The following is a 24,107-nucleotide window of genomic DNA, read 5'->3' as shown; positions in this document are numbered from 1 at the left end:
AGAATTTTATCTGCTAAAAAATACATTTTGTAGCTTGGTAGTCAGTTATGGAGATAGTTTCCCAAAGTCTTCTACATCATTGGCTTTTTCCCCTTCTTAGAGTACAGAGATTTTTTGACTTCCAAACTTTTTCACTAGATGTTATGATAGAATGAGCTCCTCTTCTAGATGGATTGAGGCTAGCTGGAGCATAAAGGTTTGCAAGACTCCATCTCAACCAGTGGCTGTACCTTGTGGTGTATACCTGTTATCCCAGGGATGGGAGAGGAATAAATGGCTGGGCACAGTGGTGGGTGTCTGTCATGCCCAGCTATGTGGGGAAGCACAATGAAGAGGATCATAGTCCAATCTGATGTGGGCCTAAAGTGCCACCTCACCTTGAAAACAAGCAGAAATAAAAGGTGCTGGGAGCGTGGTTCAAGTGGTAAAGTATCTAGCTAGCAACACTAAGGTCTAGAGTTCAATCCTCAGTATCATCAAAAAAGTTAAATTTAAGAAGTTCAGACTAAGGCTGAGCACTGGTGGCTCATGTTTATAATCCTAATGCTTCAGGAGGCTGAGATTTGAGGACTGTAATTTGAAATGAGCCCAGGCAGGCAGTCAATGAGACTCTTATCTAAAATTAACCACCAACAATAAGAAAAGCCAGAAGCTGAGCTGTGGCTCAAGTTGTAGTGCACTAGCCTTAAGCACCAAAGTTCAAGAGTGTCCAGACCCTGATTTTAAGCCCTAAGATAGAAATATACACAAAAATTCAAACCAACATTAAGAGTTTAAAATTATATAGATATAATTTTTATTAATGTTAATATATAACACATGAAACTGACATCATTGTAAAACATAAAACCCACAAATGTAACATATACATTCCATAAGAAGCTGTTGTTAACATCAGGGTATCTCTCTCAGACTATGGTGAGATCTCTTTGCATTGTATGTCAAATTATTGTTCGATAATTTGTGTATAAAATTATTTGATTATTTGTGAGAGCAAATGTGTCTCATCTTCTGATTATATCATACTTAGTCGTGTTCAACATTTCACTAAACAACTAAAATGCAAATTTAAATAACAAAGTAATATTTCACCTATAAAAATAACTATTTTTTGATATTGTACCATCTTCATTTTTGGACTTCACAAAACTACTCTTATAACTATTATGGAAGACAACTTGGAAACGTACATCATTACCTTCCTGCTGATAATTTATCTTAAAGTCACAGAGAAGTACATAAAAGCTTCTGTATAGGATATTAGTCCCATTATATTTGCAAACTATATACCTGACAATGCAACTACATATTCTGTGCCCTTACCTATCTTCCTTCCATTACTAATGAATGAATCATGTAACCAGTATGCAGCCTGAGGCTTGATTTACCTTTCTCCAGTTCCTTGGTCTATCAATGGCTTGCATGAATGATGGGACAGATTCTCTTGCTACAAGCAATTTATTACATGTGCGTGGATATTGGTGTCATCATGTTGGAAAAGTCCCACCCCTACCTAGTAGAAGCTTTGAATAGAAATTTCCCTTAATTTAATATGATTTTTTCTAAGTCTTTGCATTTCCTTACAAATGGGGCTATGTTGTTCTTTCTGACAGCAGCACAGAATTCCATTGTGTATAAATACCACATCTTGTTGATCCACTCATCAACTGAGGGTCATCTGGCTTGGTGCCATATCTTTGCTATGGTAAATAGTGCTGCAATGAACATCCTTGCACTAATGGACTTAGTATGTCCTTGTGTCCGGAAGACTGGGTAAATACCAAGTAGTGGAATTGCTGGGTCATAGGGGAGCTCTATGTTTAGTCTTTTGAGGACCTGCCATACTGCTTTCCATAGTGGTTGAATGAGTTTGCACTCCCACCAACAGTGTAGTAGTGATTCCTCCTGGTCACATACCCGCCAGCATCTGCTGTTATTATATTTCTTGATTCTGGCCATTCTAACTGGAGTGAGGTGGAATCTTAGAGTTGTTTTGATTTGCATTTCTTCATGTGTCTATAGGCATTCTTATTTCTTCTTCAGAGAAGACTCTTTTTAAGTCTTCGGCCCATCTTTTAATGGGATGGTTGTTTCTTTGGAGATCAGTTTTGGAGTGATTCAATTTTTTTGAGCTGTTGATATATTTTAGATATGAGGTCTTTGTCTATTGTATGGTTGGTGAAGATCTTCTCCAACTCTGTAGGCTTTCTAGTTAATTTTCTAGCTATGTCTTTTGCCATACAGAAGCTCTGCAGTTTAATGCAGTCCCGTTTATCCAGCCTTTCTTTGATTTGTTGTGTTTTTGGGTCTTTATTTAAGAAAGTTTTGACCTGTGCCAAGGAGACATAGTGTATCTCCTACTCCTTTTTGTAAAGTTTTCAGTGTATCTTCTTTTACCTCCAGGTCTTTGATCCATTTGGAGTTAACCCTGGTGCATGGTGACGAAGAAGTTCCAACTTTAGTTTTCTGCAGGTGCTTAACCAGTTCTGCCAGTACCACTTGTTGGAGAGGCTGTCTTTCTTCCATTCTATTTTTTTGGCTCCTTTATCAAAGATTAGGTGACCATAGGTATGTGGGTTAATATCTGTGTCCTCAGTTCTATTCCACTGGTCCTCAGGTCTGTTTTTGTGCCAGTACCAAGCTGTTTTGGTCACTATAGCTCTGTAATAGAGTCTAACGTTTGGTATTGAAATTCCTCCTGCATTGTTCTTTCTGCTAATTGTTTTTGCTATATGGGGTCTTTTATTATTTCATATGAAATTTTGAATTGCCTCTTCTATTTCTTTAAAGAATGACATCGGGATATTGATGGGTATTGCATTGAACTTGTAGATAGCCCTTGGCAAGATTGCCATTTTCACGATGTTAATTTACATTAAGTGAAGCAAGACTCAAAGGAACGTAGACTCAATGGTTTCCCTCATTTGTCATAATCAGTGGAAACCTTGGTCTCTTCTAGCAGAGATTTATAATAGAACAAAACATAGATACATAAAGCCATATATGATGACGCTAAATGAAAGGACCTCCAAGATATAGAAACAAAAGCCATATGATGAGTGATTGTTGCCATTAATGTACTATGTTATCTCTCATCATTTTTGTTGTCCCTTAGTTATTTCATGTTGTTGCAGTATTTTATCTTGTTGTCTGATATATTGTATATATACTTATTTTGTTGTTTGAAATGGGATAGGGAAGGGGGGAAAACACGATGGGGGCAGGGTTTGGGGTAGGGAGTTGGGGGCTAGGACATGAGAAGGGGTATCCATGTTTGTGGGGTGATGTGCCTTTTATCTCGTGAATATAATGTAGCCCTTCTATTAATTACAATGAAAAATATGTGGAAGAAAGAAAAAGAAATTTCCCTTAATGTGTTCAAACACAAGTCTTTAGTCTAAACATTCTCTTTTAAAATATCAGAGATTTGGGGCTGGGAGCATGGCCTAGTGGTAGCTTGCTTGCCTAGCATGCACGAAGCCCTGGGTTCAATTCCATGGAACCACATACACAGAAAAGGCTGGAAGCGGTACTGTAGCTCAAGTGGCAAAGTACTAGCCTTGAGCAAAAACTGTCCAAGGACCGTGCCCAGGCCCTGAGTTCAAGCCCCAGGACTTGCAAAAATAAATAAATAAATAAAATATGAGATTTAGATATGTAGTTCCTACAACGACGATAAAAGTAAAATGTACACTGTAAAACTTGAGTGATTATATTCTCATGAGGGAGAAATATGTCCGGGAATGTTAGGAAAGCTAGTTATTAAGAAAATCTAATTTTAACTAAGTTGTTAAAACAAAGTCTACAAGCCTAATTATCTAATGCAGTTTACTGTGTAATAATAAGTATGGATAATAACTTTAAGTACTCAGTAATTAACTACTAATATTACTGGATGTCCCTGGGGATCTAAATTTCAATCTTTCTATAAAAATTGTTCTCTGACTAGGTTTCATGCAACAAGCCTGTGATTTGAACAATAGGTTTGAGGCAGAAGCATCAGGAGTTCAAGGCCAACATAGTGAAACATTGTCTGAAAAAAATAAGAAAAGAAAAAAATCCAAAAGCAAACAAAAACATGAAAGAGTAGAGGTGTGGCAGGTATTAGAATCTGTGTTCAAATTTTATGTAAACACATACAAAAGCTTTTTTTTTTCCTATGTAACTTAGGCCTTTCAGTGCATGCTAATTTTATAGTCATCCCTGGCAAAATCAGTCTAGAGGTTTTTAGTGATTTGGAGAGAGTTTTTGAATGTTAGTTTTAACACTAATTTTTTTTACTAAGGAATTTTCTCATGCAATCTGGAATGTCAGTCTTCGAAGTTATGCTAGTGGTACTGCATGAATTCATTTTTGTGTAGAAGAAAAGATAGGGAAAGAGAAGAGGAAGGTACAAAGGCAAGGAGGGAGAAGGGGGAGAGAGAAAGCAAGAGAGAGAAAGAGAGAGAGAGAGAGAGAGAGAGAGAGAGAGAGAGAGAGAGAGAGAGAGAGAGAGAGAGAGAGAGAGAGAGAGAGAGAGAGGAGTTGGGGATTTCAGCTAGATCCTAGATACAATGGACTAAAGTCATGATTTGAACACCAAGTTGAAACTTTCTGGAATTATATGTTCCCCAAAGCAGCATTACACTACTTTAATGAATATGTCAAATCAATAAGGGAAAATAAACAATGTTATACAAAGACCTTAGTACAGAATGTGACTGACTCAGAAATAAATGAAGTTTACTGTTTAATCAATGATTTGAATTATGGGCTACATTTGATCTATATTTATATTCTCTCAACAAAAATATAATTGAAGTCTTGGCAAAGCTAAAGCAAAGGGACAATCATTTTTCTAGCATAAAAGCAACATGAAAGTAGTATGTGCATTTGTATAAGGCCAGTTGACAAATGAGGAATAGAAGTAAACATAGTGATTTAGTGCATGTTTTAGCAACTGTGAACACAACCAACATAATGACAGTGCATATGGGAACATTAAAGATCAAAAGTGAGCTCAGGCGCTTTACCATGTCCTCCAGGGTAACATACTGGAGAGACTTCCTAAAACTATAGAAAACAGACACTGGTGAATGAAGCATGGAGCTCCAAAGATACAGGATCCTTTGTAGAAAACTCAGTATGGAACAATTCCAGTCCTGCAATTCCTATTTCAGAGGCAGTATGAAGTGGTCATTGCTTACAAAGTCTCAACAGTATGCCTGCCAGACATCTACCTGTCCAGACCCTTTCCTTGTGTTCTTGCTATACTTAACAAATGTCCCCAATTTCATAGCATGACATATGTTATTTCTTCTGATAGGTCCTAAGTCAATTTCCACCCTCTCACAGAATGCCTCCTGCCAATGTCCTACCCATGTCTTGTGATGCCCTGGAAGACCAATTTACACATAATTTCCTTCTAATTAATACAACTAGAAATGACAGCAGTATTCTTCGGCTCTGCATATGACTCTTTCTCCTCATTCTCCTCTTTTTCCCTGGAGCTTCCATACTTTCAAGAGTAACTTCTAATTGTCTTTTTTTTTGCCTGTTGAGGGGCTTAAGCTCAGGGCCTGAGCATTATCTTTGGACTTTTCTCTAGGCTAGAGCTCTACCCTCGAGCCACAGCACCACTTCCAGCTTTTTTTCTATGTATGTGGTGCCAAGGAATCGAACCTGGGTCTTCATGCATGCTAGGCAAGCACTCTACCACTAGGCCAAACTCCGGGCCCCTAACTGTCTTCTTTTTATACTACATTTGTACTATCTCAAATCATTGTAAAAAGCAGTCATAGTTTGACAAAGCAGTTACTTGGTTGATGTCATCTCTTTCAACATTCTCCTCCATTCCTGCCAATCCAACCTTTCTTTCCTTTAATTTTCTTAGTTTTGTAAAATATGCATTGAATTTTGCGACTGTATTTCCCCTTTCTCTTCAACTTTCCACATTTATCCTTATCTAAACCAGACACAGAACATGAACAAAACATGAGAGCTAGATGAACTAAAGAAAAATGTTTCCTTATTTTAAATTCCTTAGGGATAAAGATTTTAACTTCCTTTTGTACTGAAATCTCTTTTAACTAAAAGTTTAAAATATATTGATTAGTTATGTTATTAATTTATAGGAATGGTTAGTCCATCTTGTTTTTGAAAATTTTTTCAGGTTTTGGTACTGTTTTCAGCATATGTCATAAGATGCATACATATAAATACTAAAGAAAGACAAAGAATAAGGGGAATATGCTGTATAAGAAGGATGGTGTCATATTGAAGTGTTAATTAGAGCTGCCTGGAAAGGTCTCATTGAGAATGAACATGAGGTTATCAAAATAATAGTGGTGTGATAAAATGAATCTAGCCAAGGAAATGTCTGGGGAATTTCAGACATGACATTAGCTATACCATTCAGTTTTGGTAAGGATCAGTTTCTCTAGTTTGGATATAGTAAATGGGAAATCAGATCTATTCAGTAAACATTAGTATATGAATAATATGTAACACCAAGGATAGCTAGAATTATAGTATTTTCTTGGCAAATAAAATACTGTATTTTAAAACAAGAAATACAAATCTAACTGGCATGACAATTATATGTAATACCCAGAATACAAAAAGAAATTAGAGATACAAAGAACCATAGAAGGACCTATAAATAGTCATTTTAAAACAGGCTTCATATGAGGGTTGCTAAAATAAGCAGATAAATTTCTTGAGCTATTACTGTAGTTATGTTCAGTGACTTAAAAGGAAAAGGTGGCTTTAGTAAGAAAAGGTTGAATATGTAGACAGAAAGAAATACTGATAAAATCACCAAATGAAATTCAAAGGCAAGGAAGTGAAATATCTGAAATGTAAAATTCAATGGATAGGCTTTATTGAAACTTAGAACAAAACAAAATGTCAATTGATTGGTATGACAAATACATGGAAAATTTTTGAGCAAATATAAAAGGAATTGAAAATATAGAGACTCCAGTGACCTGGAGAGAAATGTCAGTTAACTTCACACATGAGTCACTGAAATATTGGAAGAGAAGATAGAATGGTACAGCAAGAACCTCTGAGAAGTGGTGTTTTGGTATTCCAGTTTCAATACTACCAAAGTGGAGATCCAGGAGACACAAAGGATCAAAGAAAGTTAAGCAACCACAATCTACTACAAAAATACATCAAACTGCAGAAAATAGCATATGGAAATAAAGCCATCCAGGATCAGCCATGAAAGACATTACATGTTACTTACTGAACAGAATTCTTGATGCAAAGACTATTCCTCATCAGCAAAAACATCAGAGAAAGCTCGAATGGTAATCTTAAACACTGGGAGAAAGAAATATCCAGAATTTCATCTAAGAAAATATTGTTCACATATAAAAGAGTGATATTTAGCTCTCAGAAGTTAAAGGGCCAAGGTAATTTGTCACAAACATACCTGTACAACAAGAAATAGATAAGAAAATGCTTTAAGATATAAAGCATGAGGAAATGTAAAAAAAATTATAGAAAATAATGAAGAATACAAGGAAAAGTAAAAGAGAAGATGATGCTCAAGATTTGTTCTGTAGCCTCTTTTGAAGTCCCTTGAAACAAAAAATGAATTTCCAGACCAAAGAAGTGCTTTATCATGTATATTGAAGAGATATCATGTATATTGGGGAGGTAAAAATCGAATTATATTAGTATAAGGATTGTAATTAAGAGATAGACTGTGATGTGTAAAGAGTGAAATTTGAAGAAAAACATATTAATTTTGAATAGCTTTTGTTACACAAAGGATGAACATATGGTCCCCACAGTGACCATCGAAAACATGAAACATTTTGTTTTCTGTACACTTTGTTTTGGTATATGTTTATCTGATCTGAGGAAGAAAAGGGAAATCAGAGAAATGGTGTGAGAAAGGAAGAACTCCAGTTCAACAGTGATACTCACTAGATTTTAAGTTGAAAATAAACTTTACAACTTGGGGAAAGGGAGAGGGAGGGGAAAGTGGGAAAAATGAGGAGTGGGGGACACTGAAAAGACATATACTCATTATCAGGCTTATATAACCGTAACTCCTCTGTATATCACATTTAAAGTAAAAGTTCAATAAAAATAAATAAATTTCAAAGCAGAATGAACATTGATTTACATTAAGCATAAATAGACTATACACTGGGATATGAAAACAAGAGTTTTATCTTGTGTGATTAGTCTTAATGTACTATGTCATTTATCCTCTTTTTTTCCCCTATGGTTAATTGCATATTGTTACTGTATCTGACTTTGTTAATTGGTATAGTGTATATACACTTATTTGTTTATTTGAAATAGGAAAGGGAAGGGGGAAAAACAAGATGATTAGGAGAGGGTGGGGGAGGGGAATGGGGATAACATGAGAAGGGGTATCATATGTGAGAAGTAATATACCTACTACCTGATGAATGTAATTGTAACATTATCCTGACAATAAAAATAAATAAATAAATAAATAGACTATACATGCCAGTGAAAGAAAGAGACTGTCATGCTGGATACAAAAAAAAATATACTCAGACTTCTGTAGTAATACAAGAGTCTCTTTAAATGCAATGGCACAGAAGGTTGAAGTATATGAGTGAACAAGGTAGTTCATGTAAATTGTAAACTAGAAACTGAGCAGATACGACTATATTAATATCAAAGCAAACTTCAGGAAAAGTGGTGCTATTGTTAAGTACAATTTATAAATGCAGCAATTTTAAATAAGATAAACTTAAAACATAAAGTGGACAGAAATAAAGAATTAAATAAGGTAAATTTCTATTCACAGAGGAAGAGGCATTTAGTGAGACAGAAAGCATATTATACTTATGAATACTGAGTCAACCAATATGATCAAGCATATTATACTTATGAATACAATATGAATATAAGCATATTATAAGCATATTATACTTATGAATATAAGCATATACTTATGAATATAAGCATATACTTATGATTATAAGCATATTATACTTTTGAATACTGAGTCAACCAATATGATCAAATTAAAATGTACATAGCACCTAACTTTAGACTACACATATTTCTAAATGCATATGGAATCTTGATAATAGGTAATGGATAATAAAATGAATTTTTATACATTAAAAAGTGAAGTTAAATTATTGCTAAATTAAATTATGCAGTGAAATTAAGAAAGGACCTAGCGACTCCCTGACTGCTTGGAAATTAACAGAATTTAAAATAACTAATAACTCAAAAGTAAAATTCACAATAGAAATTAGAAGACTTAAGAACATAAGGCAGAGTATTTTAAAATTGGTGCGATGTTAACACTGTTTAAATGAAAACCTATATAGCTTTAATACACTATACTAGAAAAGAAAAACTGCTTAAGCTTGATGGTCTAAGGTTTTACCTCAAGAAGCTAAAAGGAGCAAATCAAATCCTAAGTGGCCTTAAAAAGGAATAACAAACATAAGGATAATAATAAATTAAAAAATTTAAAAATCATACTAAACTAAAGAAAACAAAACAAATTTTTAAATCTAAGACAAGTATTGAAAGGAACAACAAAATAAATGAACCTTTAAAAAATTTCAGAAAAATAAGAGAAAGAACTTTCTTAATCAGTTAAAACTCATTTCTTAAGTACCTATACCTAACTAACATCATGCAATATAGGACATAATCTTATTAAAGCTGGGAAAGAATGAGATCTTATTTACTCATTTGATAAAAATGTACTCTACCAAGAGCCATTATTGAGTCCATATGAGCACTAAATATTGCTAAGAAATCTTTATTTTCTAAAGTGATATGTAGATACAGCCAAATTCTAATTCATATCTCAGTGTACTTTGTTGAAATATGAAAATACATAGAAAACAATTATTAAAAATAAGTGAAAAACAAAGTCTCACTAGCTATGTGCATATGATCATATAAAATGATGTTTATTGAAATGAAACTAGAGGTTTTTTGTTCTTTTGCTATTTTGTTATTTTGATACTTTGTCTTTTGTTTCTGTTTGTTTTTTTTCCTTGTTGTTGCATTTTCTGTACCTTTGACTTATATGTAAATGTATGTTTTGGAGAAGGTAAAGGGGAGCATGGAAGAGGGTGAACAAATTCTTTAGTGGTGCTATATAGATACTATGTTGAAAAATGAACTACAACTTGTTGGGGGAGGGTCAAGAGAGCAAAACTGGGAGAAATGGAGGGAAGATGTGCTATTGTTCAAAATGAAATGTACTCATTACCTGACTTAAGTAACCCTTCTGTTCATCACCTTTACAAAAGAGACAAAAAAAAGAAAAGAATCAAAGATACACCATTTCAAGGCTTACTATCAAACTTCAATGTTCAAGTACTGTTCTAGTACAGTATTCAATTTACAATGAAATCATCAGAACAAAAGGTAGAGACATGATGAATTGACTTTGACCAAAAGGAAAAGAAAGATCTTCTCAACAAATGGTTTGGCAAGAATAGATTGTTCATGTCAGAATGAGCTTTAACTTCTCTTCCACGTACAACATTTAATGCAAGAGGAAGCATAGTCTAAGAGGTAAATGCTAAAAGTGGATAGTTTCTAAAAGAAGAATCAAGGAAAAACCTTCAAAAACTACACTTAACAAAAACAGCAGAAAACTTCTGAAATCTTGGAAAAAGCAGACATAAATGCTTTAAGAAAAAAAGGAATTATTATAAGCAAAATCAGTTGCTTAATAACAAGTCATTAGAAAATGAAAAGCAAAACACAAATCAGCAGAAAATATTTCAAATTCATAGATCTTACCAAGTCCTTTTATCTAGAATTAATTGAGAACACTTAGGACTGAATAGCCTGTTTCATAAACAAGCTCTTCACAAAATAAATTGTATAAGTGGCTAATAAGTACATGAAAAGATGTTTGATACCATTATCTATTAGAAGAGTGCGTTATTACAAACACAGCAAGCACATCACCAAGTCAAAACAGCTAATTTAACATCAGCAAGCATCTTATGGTGAAGAGGTGGAACAGGTGGAAAGTTTATCAGGGTTGTCAGGAAAGGCATAATATATTATAAAGTTAGCCTTTGTTATCTTTTGGCTTATTATTCAGACCTTTTAGGCATTTGTCTAGAGCAATAGAATTATGTCCACAAGACTTTTATACATGCCCGTTAATCATAAAGTTCTGAATTATAGCTGTAAAATGGAAGCAACTCAACTGTCAATCAAACAGTGGTATGGTCATATAATGGAATACTTTTCAGCAAATAAAACAATCTAGGTTGTTGATAAGCAGTACAACCTGGACAAATTTCAGCTTGTTGGACTAAAGAATCTAGGAAGTAGAGTATATTCTGTATAATTGCATTCTGATGAGGTATTAGTTTAGAACAGGAAAATTAATATATAGTGATTGTACTACACAGAATTTACATTAGTAGATTTTGAAGGACAGTCAGGGTAACGATTACAAATAGTAACGGGAAGACTTTGTGTAACATAAAAAGTGCATGCTGTCTGGGCTGTGGCTACTGGGAGAATCTATGCTTCAATCTGATCAACTATTATGCTTGAAAAATGGAGAATTTATTATGTATACATTATGTGACCCTCAGACTGGGAGTGTGGCCTAGCAGTTGAGTGCTTGCCTAGCATACATGATGTCCTGGGTTTGATTCCCCATAAACAGAAAAAGCTGTAAGTGGTGTTGTGGCTCAAGTAGTGGAGCTCTAGCCTTGAGAAAGCCCAAGGACAGTTCCCAGGCTCTGAGTTCAAGCCTTAGAACTGGCAAATAAAAAAATGACATTGAATAACATTCAATGTCATTTATTAAAAAACAAAAAGTTAAGTAATACACAAATAACTGAGTGACCCATAATATTAGGGAATTGTGAATTGAGCGAATGCCTTTTGCTAAGTATTTGGGAGACACAAAGAAGAAAAAAAAACAAATCTTCCCTGTTATATGTTTCAAGTCTTTCCAGTTACAAACATTTTAAGTAAGAAAGGCTGTCCTAGATTCTATGTTATGTTCTCACAATGTAGGGAGTTACAGAAACAAATAGGAAGAGCAGAAGTTAGGAAACTTACCAGAGCAATTGCAATCTAAATTTCTTTTTTTCCATATATTTTATTGTAATTAATAGAAGGGTTACATTATATTCACCAGATAAAAGCTAGTGTGAAGCATTACTTCACAAACATTGATACTCTTTCTCATGTCTTGGTCCCCATTTCCCTCTCCCCACCCCCTCATCTTGTTTTCCCCCTTTCCTATCCTATTTCAAATCAACAAATAAACATATATACAATATATCAGATAACAAGGTAAAATACTGTAACCATATGAGATAACCAAGGGACAGCAAAAGGGATGAAAGATAACATAGTATATTAAGGACAACAATCACTCATTATATGGCTTTTGTTTCTATATCCTGGAGGTCCTTTCATTTTGTGTCATCCTATATGGCCTTATGTATCTAGGTTTTGCTCTATTGTAATTCTCTGCTAGGAGACCCCAAGGCTTCTATTGATTATGACAAATGAGGGAAACCATTGAGCCTATGTTCCTTTGAGTCTGGCTTACTTCACTTAATATTTTTTCTAAGTCTTTCCATTTCCTTACAAATGGGACAATGTTGTCCTTTCTGACAGCAGCATAGAATTCCATTGTGTACAAATACCACATCTTGTTGATCCACTCATCAACTGAAGGGCATCTTGATTGGTTCCATATCTTTGCTATGGTAAATAGTGCTGCAATGAACATTGTTGTGCTAGTGGACTTAGTATGTCCTTGTGTCCTGAAGACTGGGTAAATGCCAAGTAGTTGAATTTCTGGGTTATAGGAGAGCTCCATGTTTAGTCTTTTGAGTAACTGCCATACTGCTTTCCAGAGTGGTTGAACGAGTTTGCACTCCCACCAACAGTGTAGTAGTGATCCCTCCTGGCCACATACCTGCCAGCATCTGCTGTTATTAGATTTCTGGATCCTGGCCATTCTATCTGGAGTGAAGTGAAATCCTAGAGTTGTTTTGATTTGCATTTCTTTTGTGGTCAGAGAGGTCAAGCATTCCTTCATGTGTCTACAGGCCATTCATATTTCTTCTTCAGAGAAGACTCTTTAAGTCTTTGGCCCATCTTTTAATGGGATGGTTGTTTCTTTGGAGACTAGTTTTGGAGTGATTCAATTTTTGGAGCTGTTGATATACTTTAGATATGAGGCCTTTGTCTGTTGTATGATTATTGAAGATCTTCTCCCACTCTGTAGGCTTTCTAGTTAGTTTGCTAGCTATGTCTTTTGCCACACAGAAGCTCTGCAGTTTAATGCAGTCCCACTTATCCAGACTTTCTCTGATGATCTAAATTTTTTTAAAAAATATTACCAATGGTGTTAGTAACTTTTTAAAGTCAATTGTGGGGCTTGAGCCCAGGGCTTGGGCACTGTCCCTAAACTCATTTGCTCAAGGCCAGTGCTCTACTATTTTGAACCACAGCATCACTTCATTTTTTGGTGGTTAATTGGAGATAAGATTTTCCTGCCTGGGCTGGCTTTGAATCTTAATCATCAGATCTCAGCCTCCCAATTAGCAAGGATTACAGGCGTAAGCCACCAGTTCCTGGCATAAGATTCAAAAAACAGTTTGTGTTCATGCAATGCATTTTCTTTTTCCGGTGGTAGGACTTGAACTCTGGGTCTGAGTGCTGTTCCTGAGCTATTTCTCTCAAGGCTACAGCTCTACCCTTTGAGCCACAGCACCACTTCCAGTTTTCTAGTGTTTAACTGGAGATAAGAGTCTCTAGGCATTTAGTGCCAGGCTGGCTTTGAACCACGATCCTCAGATCTCAGCCTCCTGAGTAGCTAGCATTACAGGAGTGAACCGGCTCTTGCAAAGCATCTTATCTATTTTAGTGAATGTACGATGAGCAGTGTGGTCGGGAGCAGGCCTTAACCACTTTGGTTATACCCTTCACTATTCTTGTCTATAACTACATACAAACAACAGGAAAAAGATCTACTCCTTCTGGTGGTCTGTCATGGCCTATTTAATCTAGTTCTCAGATTAAATTATAGATCACATTTGTCCTTGTCCCCAGCCTATTCTGAATAATAACCTCTCAGAGAAGACAGACCTCAGAGTCAACTGCCTCATTTTCAGAAATAAAAAAAGTTATGCTCCTAAAAGGGCCTTGTTTCACATTACACTGAAATTTGATAGAAAAGTCAGTTTTGTTAAACTCCTAGTTTTGCATTTTTACCAGCTTAAAATTCTCTATAATCACAAAAAAGTGTTTATTACCATTTATACAGAGATGAAAGGGAGGAAAAAACAAGGAAAGGATGGGAGAAAGGCAAGAAGGAAAGAAGGAAGGAAGGAAGGAAGGAAGGAAGGAAGGAAGGAAGGAAGGAAGGAAGGAAGGAAGGAAAGAAGAGGAGGGAGAAAGGAAGGAAGGGAGGGAGGGGGAAGGAAGGGAGGAAGGGAGGAAGGCATGAAGATGGGAAGGTTGTAAGAAAGGAAACGAGGGAAAGAGGAAAGGAAGGGAAAGAGAAATGAAGCCTGTGTATTCAACCTCAACTTGCCAAACCTTATCTCAAAGACAGAGAGAATCCAAGGCCCAGAGAAAAGAAATGCAGTGGTCACAGTCTAGTTTTCCAATGCTTTACTTGCTTCCAGTTGTTTTTCTTTCATGTCAGTCCAAATCCTTTTCAAGTCTATGTGCCAGTGCTTATTTCTTGTTAACTTTAGCCTTCTATCATTTTAGCCATCAAAAAATCTACAGGACTAGAAGCCAAAAATGGACTGTTAAAATATTTAAAAATCCTAAGCCTGAGGCACCAGCTCAGGAGGAGGGATGACAATTCCCCTGGAACTGAATGGTGAAAGGAAGGTGGCTTGGTTTTCTGCACAGGCCTTTGAAATCTTCTGGCTTGTTTCCATTTCAAAGCCTACACATTAGAAAACCAGAGCCCAATAGTGCCATTTAGAATCATCCAGCTCCTTATCCCTCAAGCAGAGGATGCCCTGAGAATGATTCAGTCACATCCAAATGAGGCTGGGCTTCATTAGGAAGAGTAAGACAAAACCTGGATTTAAGGTCCCTTTTTGCACAGAGCTAAATTGCAACTGAATCCAGGAAAGGCATACTAAATGGACCCAAATGTGGCTCCAACAGTGGGTAGTACTTAAATGACAATGGATTGAGCTTGATTAATTAATTGGGAAATTATCTGCATCATTTGTCTTGCTAGTTGGTGAGCTATAGATCAGAGGAAATTGGGACAGAAGAAAAAAATCAGCGGAATGATTTAGCAAAGGCAGTTTGATGTCTTTTGTTCTGATAGATTCACATGTTTTGAAAATTGTGCTGGGGACTTAAGGGAGATATTTCACTAATATTAATATGTTGACTGGAGTGAATCATTGTTCTCTGGGTGTCATTAAAAGTCAGTGGGTGGAAATATACAATGTACTCTTGGAAGAGACAAAAGACTTACAAAAGATAAAAGATAACTTAGTGTGTTAAATTACTTTTTTTCTTTAAATTGTGCCAGGACTGGAGCTTGAACCCAGAACCTGGATTCTGTCCTTAGCTTTTTCACTGGAGATTGATGCTCTAATCCTTGAATCATATTTCCACTTCTGTTTTCTTGCTGTTTAATTGGAGATAAGTCTCAGAGCTCTTATGCCTGGGCTGGCTTCAAACCAAGATCTTTAGATCTAAATTTCCTAATTAGCCAGGAAAATAGCTATGAACAACTAGCACTCAGCAACTTGTAAAAAGAAAGGGGAAATAAAATACTGCATGGACTCCAAAGCAAAAAGTGTCCCAAAATATTTTTTCTGCAGATTGGAATTTCACCATTGTTAGTATCCCTTTTGTCATCTCTGGCTACATTTATAAATGTCCATTTTATTTTTAATTATTCAAATATATATAGATTGATTTGGGATTCTTATAGAGAAAATTTACTCAATAACTAAAAGACACAAGTTCTAGGGTACATTACAGAGAAAAAGGGTTATCTTTAAAGCCTTGTAAATTAAATATCAGTCTCTCAGCAAGAGGTAGCTAACTTTTAACTAGCCCTTTAAATTAATCTATATGTTCATCATATGAAGCAAGCTAGAAACTGTTTTTTATAAATGTAAGTCATAAATTTCTGTCAGCACACTGAGTTAAAAAAGCTGCTATTAATCCCAAATGACAGAATAGATCAAGTCTTGTGATAGATCATGAACTTGCTCAAGTACACAGATAGGAAGGGTTGGGAATGAGTTTCAGACCCAGCCTGATTCAAACTCAACTCCACCTTCCATACTTAGCACAATATCTCTTTAAAATCATTTTGACAGATTAGGGAACCAGGTTGGAAATCAACTCCTCGCACTGGCAAGATTTGAACCCAGAATTCCATCATTTTCTAGTTCTCTGTAGAATCCCTAATACAGATCCGGGCCATTAAATACTTGAATTTAACTTTAGACATTTGTACAACAGAATAATACCATCTAGTTATAATATTACTAGGAAGGTCAGATGACTGTGCGTGCATGCAAAATGTCTGGGATTTAGTTTATCAGATTGCTATATGTGTGTTGTTTATGTTTACTCTTCTGAATGCTGGGAAGAAGACTTATTCAGATGAATAAGACTTAGTCCCTTGGGCTGGGTTCTGAGTGTGTCCCTCAATCCAGTTTCATTAGCATCGCCAGCATACTGGCTGGAAATGCAGACTCTCAGGCACTGTCCTTGACCACCGGAATCAATATTTGTCCCTTAATACTATTCCAAGAAATACGCGTGCCCATTGTTAAGCATGTGGAAGGGACCTCGGCGTTACCCACGATTCACCAGGCTCCTCTTCAGGTTCGGATTCTGGAGAGCCTGGGTGGACAATGATCTTCCTTTTGATATCAGCATGTCAAGAACGTCTTCCTCCCCTTGAGAGTGAGTGTGTTACACCAGCTGGCCTGATCGCGGGTTAAGGAAAAGCTTCATTCGTGTATATGATTTTATGTGTTAATGCTTTGTCTTCCACAAAAAAAACCCACAAACAACAGAACGCTTTTCATCTGAACTAATAATTCCATCATCTGCTCCCCCTGTCTCGGCTCAGGCTGTCCATATTCCTGAGGGGTTATTCTGGGGGGGCAGGCAGCAGGATTAGGTGCCAGATGACACAGTGTGGTTATTCAAAGTGGCATTGCATTTCCTCCCATAGCCCCTCAAAGGGGAGGGAACTGGGGGAATCAGAATGAGATATCCACAGTCTTTTTGTTTTTTTTCTTGCCAGACCTGGGGACTGAACTCAGGGCCTGAGACTGTCCTTGGGCTTTTCCTCAAACCTAGTATTCTACCCCTTGAGCCACAGCATCGCTTTTTGGCTTTTTTTTCTACATAAATGGTACTGAGGAATGGTACCTGGGTCTTCATGCATGCTAGGCCAGCACTCTACCACTAGGCCAAACTCACAGCCCTCCACGGAGTCTTTTTTTTTTTTGCCAGTCGTGGGGCTTGAACTCAGGGCCTGAACACTGTCCTTGGACTTTCTCAAAGCTAGAGCTCTACCACTGGAGCCTCAGCACCACATCCAGCCTTTTTCTATGCATGTGGTACCAAGGAATGGAACCTGGGTCTTTGTTGCATGCTAGGTAAGCGCTTTACCACTAGGCCAAACTCCTGAACCCCTCCACGTAGTCTTAAGAGTCAAAACTTTGCCTAAACATTAACATACCTAACTAATACAAAACTTTTTTTAAAAAAGAGAAAACCTATCCTAACTGGTGAAAGAGATTAAAGCCTTAGAATTAGACCTGAATGTGAGAAGAGATCACAGGACTTTCAGCGGGGAACTTTCTCCAGCAAGCAAAGGGGAAAACAAAACACATACACACACAAGAAGTTTTCTGGTAGACCTTGGTGTGCATCTGACTATAATGAAAAGCATAAGATGATTTTTAAAGGTAGTTTATGAGATTTTCCTGCCGATAGGATGGGATGTAGGGTAATTGATCAAACAATGGAGTCCTTGAAAGATACTTTGGGTAATAAATTGATACAAATGGAAGTTCCACAGTCAAATGCACAAAGACAGATGGTCTAAAATTACTACTTCTTCTTTTCTGTACCTTTAAAACATGTGCTTTGAATCTTTGCAATGTAAGATAAGTTGACAATTAAAGAGCCTGGGTCTAGGAACTGGGAGACCTTGATTTAGCCATTGTTTTGCTTCACCTGACAAATAGCTTCTTTTTATGTTCATGTACACATATCTTAAAAGTAACTGTAAAGTTCCTCCAATTCTAAGTGTCGCAGATGAAAAGATTTGGTCATCTTCCCTGCAGATTATCTGGTAATGGACACAGAAGGATTGTCATTAACTGAAGTCCCTGACCAGCTAGTTTCTACTCAATACTGGACACACAGAGCCTCCCCCAAATGTTTTGTGTTCTCCACTTGATAAAAGTCTGCAGCCCTTGCAGTAGGGAGGAAGTGGAGAGTCAGATGATGCATAGTCTTTAGAGAAAGGAGAAGAGTCTTATGATGGGACACTGAGAGGAGCAAGGGGAAAAGAGGTAGGAATGAAGAATTGGACATTTCAAGAAATTTGCCACTGCACTGAACTTGACTCAAAATTGAAGGAGGAAGAAAAGAAGAAAGGAAGGAGGAGGGAAGGAAGGAAGGAAGGAAGGAAGGAAGAAAGAAAGAAAGAAAGAAAGAAAGAAAGAAAGAAAGAAAGAGAAAGAAAGAAGGAAGGAAGGAAGGAAGGAAGGAAGGAAGGAAGGAAGGAAAGAAAGAAAGAAAGAAAGAAAGAAAGAAAGAAAGAAAGAAAGAAAGAAAGGTGGGAGGAGGGGGTGGAGGGAGGGAGGGAGAGGAAGGCAGGAAAGCATCACTAAGTAAGGTAGGATTAGCCACTCATCCTCATCATCACCTATACTGCAGGTACATACTTCAAAATCCCAGAAGACAAGGTTGTTAGGAATTTTAGACAATGGGCAATGATCTTGGTCTATGCAGAGAAGATTGTCTTCTCAGGTCTGATGTTCTATTTAGTGATAGGTGTGGAGGCATATGAAAACATCCCTCATTCTTCCCAAGAGAGCTTGCTATTTCCACTTGGTATCCAAATAGTTTTTGCCACTACAAAAGGCAGAGTTCTTTTTTTCTTTTCTTGTTTTCTGATTCTAGAGCTTGAACTCTGGGTGTAGGTCTTGTTCCTGAACCAGGCCTTGAACTCTGGGTATGGGAATTGTCTCTGAGTTTCTTTGGTTCAAGGCTAGCGCTCTACCACCTAAGCTACAAAGTTACTTCTAGCTTTGTTGAGTAGTTTATTGGAAATGAGAGTCTCACAGAATTTCCTGTCCAGGCTGGCTTTGAACCACTATCCTCAGATATCTCAGCCTCCTGAGTAGCTAGGATTTAAAGGCATGAGCTACTTGCGCCTAGCAAAGTTCCCAGTTTTTAAGTGTTTATTTCATGTGATTTGACAAAGAGTGGTTTTTTTAGCTGGGAGCTGAGAAGCTCAATTGATGCCAAGGAGACTCAATACTGCTGATAGGTCTCCCTGCTGCACATTCTCAATGCAGAAATCCATCCCCACACAAGATCTGCCAGCACCTATCAAAGAAGCAGGCAGCAACGAAACCAAAAACAGACCAGAAAGTCAAGATCTGAGCTCCAGCCATGCTTTGAGTAAAGTTATTGTTGAATCTTGAGAAAAAATCAAACTCTGTAAGCATTGTTTTTTTACAAAGAAGGAAAAATATCAGTTATTTCCTCAAGGGTATTCCAACGTTCCATTAACCTTCTGAGAAATACACATTGTTTTTATTCCTGAGATTTTTCTCTTCCTTGATTTCTCCCATCAATTAAGGAGAAATGCATTCCTGATGTTTTGGAAAAGGTTTGAATTCTGTTTTACCTCGATATCTCACTTTTAATTCAATCTGAAGCAAGTCAAATATATTTCAATAATAAAAGGAGAGACCTTCTCATATGGGAATTGAGGTGAAAAAAAAGACCCTTGAAATTATCCTTAGTCTTCAAGACAGACTAATCAAAACTGATGCAAAGGTTAAATTATAAAACTTTCAAGAGATAAAATTGGTATATTTCTTTTTTATTTCATTGTAAATAGTATCTACCCAATAGGATTCTCAATTGGCATAACCATTCTGTGCATACCCAGACATTTATAAAATATTTAATATTTTTTCTTGAGATCATTATTTACATAAGTTTACTCAGAAAATTCTTTCATTTCTATAACAAAAGTAATAAAACATCAGGTACTCCTTTGATCATGGTGAATTTCCAATTCCTTATGATTCTCACCAAATTCTATATGTGAAGTGGACAGAGATATTATACTCACAAACTGATGTGTGTAATTGAAACCCCGGTGTACAACCACTAAAAGATAGGAAAGTCATTAAAAAAAGGAAATATGTTTTTATTTTCGGAATCCTTGTTTTACAGCATAAGGCATTGCTATCAGTTCCATAAGTACTAAGTAGTAAGGTTGAAATTTGAACCTACATTTCATTTTGCTTTCTCGTGTAAGACTTACATTTCTCTTAGTGAGTAAATTGCTATTCCATCCATAATTGGACTGGAATTACCATGGCAGCATTTGATTGTTGATATCAAGTGAGAGTGAGATGGGAGATTGCGTTGAATAGCATTACCCAAGGATAAAAACGAAGAATGTCCCAATGATGCAAAGAGAGTCTAGCAGAAAATCCTATCAGTGGCTCTTGTCTTATTGCTTAATGCTCCTTTTCTCTCCACAGTTGCTAGTAATGTGAGTAACTTGGTTAGGAAATCTGATTGCAGTTCCCAAATGCAATGCCTTTTGGGAATACTTCTGACTTTTTTTTTAACCTGTCAGAACTTCCAGCAAACACAATAGTTTATTGGAGCCATGAGCCATCTAGGTCATCTTATTGGGAGGAATTTTTTTCATATATTTTTATTCTAATTAATAGAAGTTTTACATTATATTCATCAGATCGAAGGTGCATTACTTCTCAAACATTGATACCCTTTCTCATGTCATGGTCCCCATTTTGGGAGGGATTTTTTTTTAAATGTCTCAAGGCAGCCTCTGTTCTAGCTGGTGGGAAACAACCCTCTGGTCCGCATTCAGAAATATAGCTGATTCTCAGGGCAGCCTTCACTGTCTTTGCTCTGTCATCTTAACCAACTATTTGCCTTCAGATGTCTCGTCCCTATACTTTTCTTCCAAACTCAAAATCACACTCTGCATAAACTCTGAGTAGTTCTATGGAAACTTTCTGACTCGGCTTAATATAAAAAGGACTCACGTCCCTCTCTTCTTGGATGGGATTGTATAGTGTAGCAAAAGTCCTCTCATCCAAGACTTCATTGCAAGCCATTGTCACCCTCTTTTCTTTAAAATTTTTGCATTTCTGCTATCTCATTCACACAAAAGGAATGCATCTTTGGACTTTTAGAATCATTGAGTCTTACATGAGATCAATAATGTGATTGTTTTTAAAACCATAATGTAAGCCAAGTATAGAGGCTCAAGGTATCTTAAAGGCAAAGTTGGAGTGGATGGATCACAAGGCCAGACTGTGCAAAAATTTAAAAATAAATAAAAAAATTCACCAGTGGCTGAATGAGATGACATGTGCACATTATTCCATCTAGGAGAAAATGCACAATGGCTGGGTATAGTAGCATATGCCTGCTATCCCCTGCAGTGTGAGGAAACACAAATATGCAGATTTCTGTCAGCACTGCCTGAACACAGAAACTCTATCTTAAAATAATCAATGCAAAAAATTGGTTGATGGAATGCCTGCTTAACAAGCACAAGGCCTGAGTTCAGTTTCCAATATTGTGAAAGAAAAATTACACTATGTAGAAGTACTATTGATTGTTGTATGTTCACATAACAATTTATCTGGTTTTCAATGACTAACTCACTGTTTTCCATAAAGCTTTTCTCCATCCTTTTCCTAATTAGCTTCATCCTATTCCCCTTTCTTCTCTAGAATCCAATCTCATCTTCAGTGCATACAATTCAGTGCAATTATGGCTGTTGGATGAAACATGAATATACACAAATACAAAATATATACAAATACAAATCATTTTCAAATGTCAGCATAAAGCTCTGATTTCAGGGTCTTCTAACCAAGATAACAGGATTATCATTTGTACTTTTCATAATCAAATTCAGCCTGAAATGAATCATTTTCTTCTCTTTTTCTACAACCTTGTATTTTCATGTGCTTTCTAAACAAGAAGGAAAAACCAGGAGTTATAAAATTCATTTGTATTTTGTTTTTAAGGGAGATAGAAATATATGCTCATATTTATAGCTTTATAGCTTTCAACCAACAAGACTTTAGCTGTCTTTAGTCTTAAAATACAGATTTTGTGTCCTTAGTCTCAAATAATTTATTTCTTGTTCACCAGTAGTGCTTGGAAGCAAAGTGATTGCCAATCCCAAGAGGTGGTAAGTTCATCCTTTCAGCTTTGGTTAGTGATTAGGAACAGAAATCTCTATAGACAAACTACCTAACTCACATCTTTCTTTATAACCTGTGTGACCTCAGAAGAAATTCCTTGCCTTCTCTATATCTCTGTTTCTCAGCCTCCTACTGTACATAATAAGACAAAGGAAAGGCTATGACCACTACACTGAATTAATTCATATACAGCAACAATTAAAATGTTTACTATAATAATGGTTCACTAAATATGTTATGAATGTGGAATGGATACTGTATATTCAGTATTGGGTTTTATGGATATACAATGATGGAAGGATAAAGCAAAACAATAGACTCAACTCTCCTGGTGCTTACAAAGGGGGGACACAGAATTAGGTCTTGTATATAAATTCACAATGCTTAATGGTATGTGCTAATCAAATAACTAACAAACAGATAAACCAAGAAGCACAAGGGAGACACTTAGGACAGAGAACCTGGGGACATGTTTCCTAAGGATGTGGTGAGGTAGCTAAGATTAAAAGGATGTCTACAGGTTACAGAGGTAGACAGAAGAAACAGCAAGTAGAGACATTCACTTATAAGAATATGCAAATGTAATTATCCAGCTGACCCCACATGGACTAAGTGATGTCATAAAAGATGTTGAGAAGCCAGTGATTGGCCAAATACTTAGAGATAAAACCTCTTAGGACTCGATTAATCAAAATGTATCAAAGATGTAAGAAAACTTAGCTAAGACTCCAGAACATAACTGAGCTGAATGATGACCATTTATAAAAAAGTGAAGTGGTAACTAAGAAGTTTATTCTGTGATTTGTTTTAAAACATGTGTATATTTTGCCCCATCAATGGCTTTTAATCACACCAGAGAGATGTTCCCAGGCTGGCTTCGAACTGTGGTCACCAGATCTCAGTGTCCTGAGTAGCTAGGATTACAGGTGAGAGCTACTGGTGCCTGGTTCTTCGAAGTTTTTGATGCCCAATAAATGTTTACCACTACAGCTCTTTCTAAATGTCACCTTCCATGAAACCCAACTGCAGCTAGGCTGAAATCCCTCATGTGATCAAAAACACACTCAAATATTTTCCATAATTCATAAAACAAGTATGTTTAATTAAAATCCATAATTTCAAAAATACCAAGAAATTATATAACTTTTTGTAAGGGTTAGTGGTAGTAGATGTCTGTATGATAGATTAATTCTTTCTATTATTTTCAGTGTAGGAATTCAATGAAGATTAAGCATATGAAAAAGGACAAGTGAGAGCATTTGCCTACTATGCATTTGTGAAACAAACCAATATTCATGCCATGGCTCCATCTTTTAGTACTAATTAGCCACACAGATTTGTCATCACCAAAATCGGCAGATGATATTTCTATCAAATATCTCCAGTGCTGTTAACTGTGAAAGAAAGCACGTATGCCTTTTAGTTACAGCACACATATTCGGTAATGATTGTTTTCCTGCTTTCATTCCAGAACATTACCTCTAAGAATTAGATGGGTATTTTTCCCCAGTTTTCAATAATGAATGCAGACATGACGGTGTTACGACTAAACAATCTGGCACTTTACTAAGTAAGATGCCTCTCTATAAGTATAAATATACGTAAAAAAAAGTCTAACCAAAGTTTAGGTTTCTCAGCCAT

Source organism: Megascapheus bottae, chromosome 21 (assembly GCF_031878675.1).
Source record: "Megascapheus bottae isolate mThoBot1 chromosome 21, mThoBot2.hap1, whole genome shotgun sequence".
In the NCBI taxonomy this organism is placed as follows: domain Eukaryota; kingdom Metazoa; phylum Chordata; class Mammalia; order Rodentia; family Geomyidae; genus Megascapheus; species Megascapheus bottae.
This window is presented reverse-complemented; position numbering follows the sequence as displayed.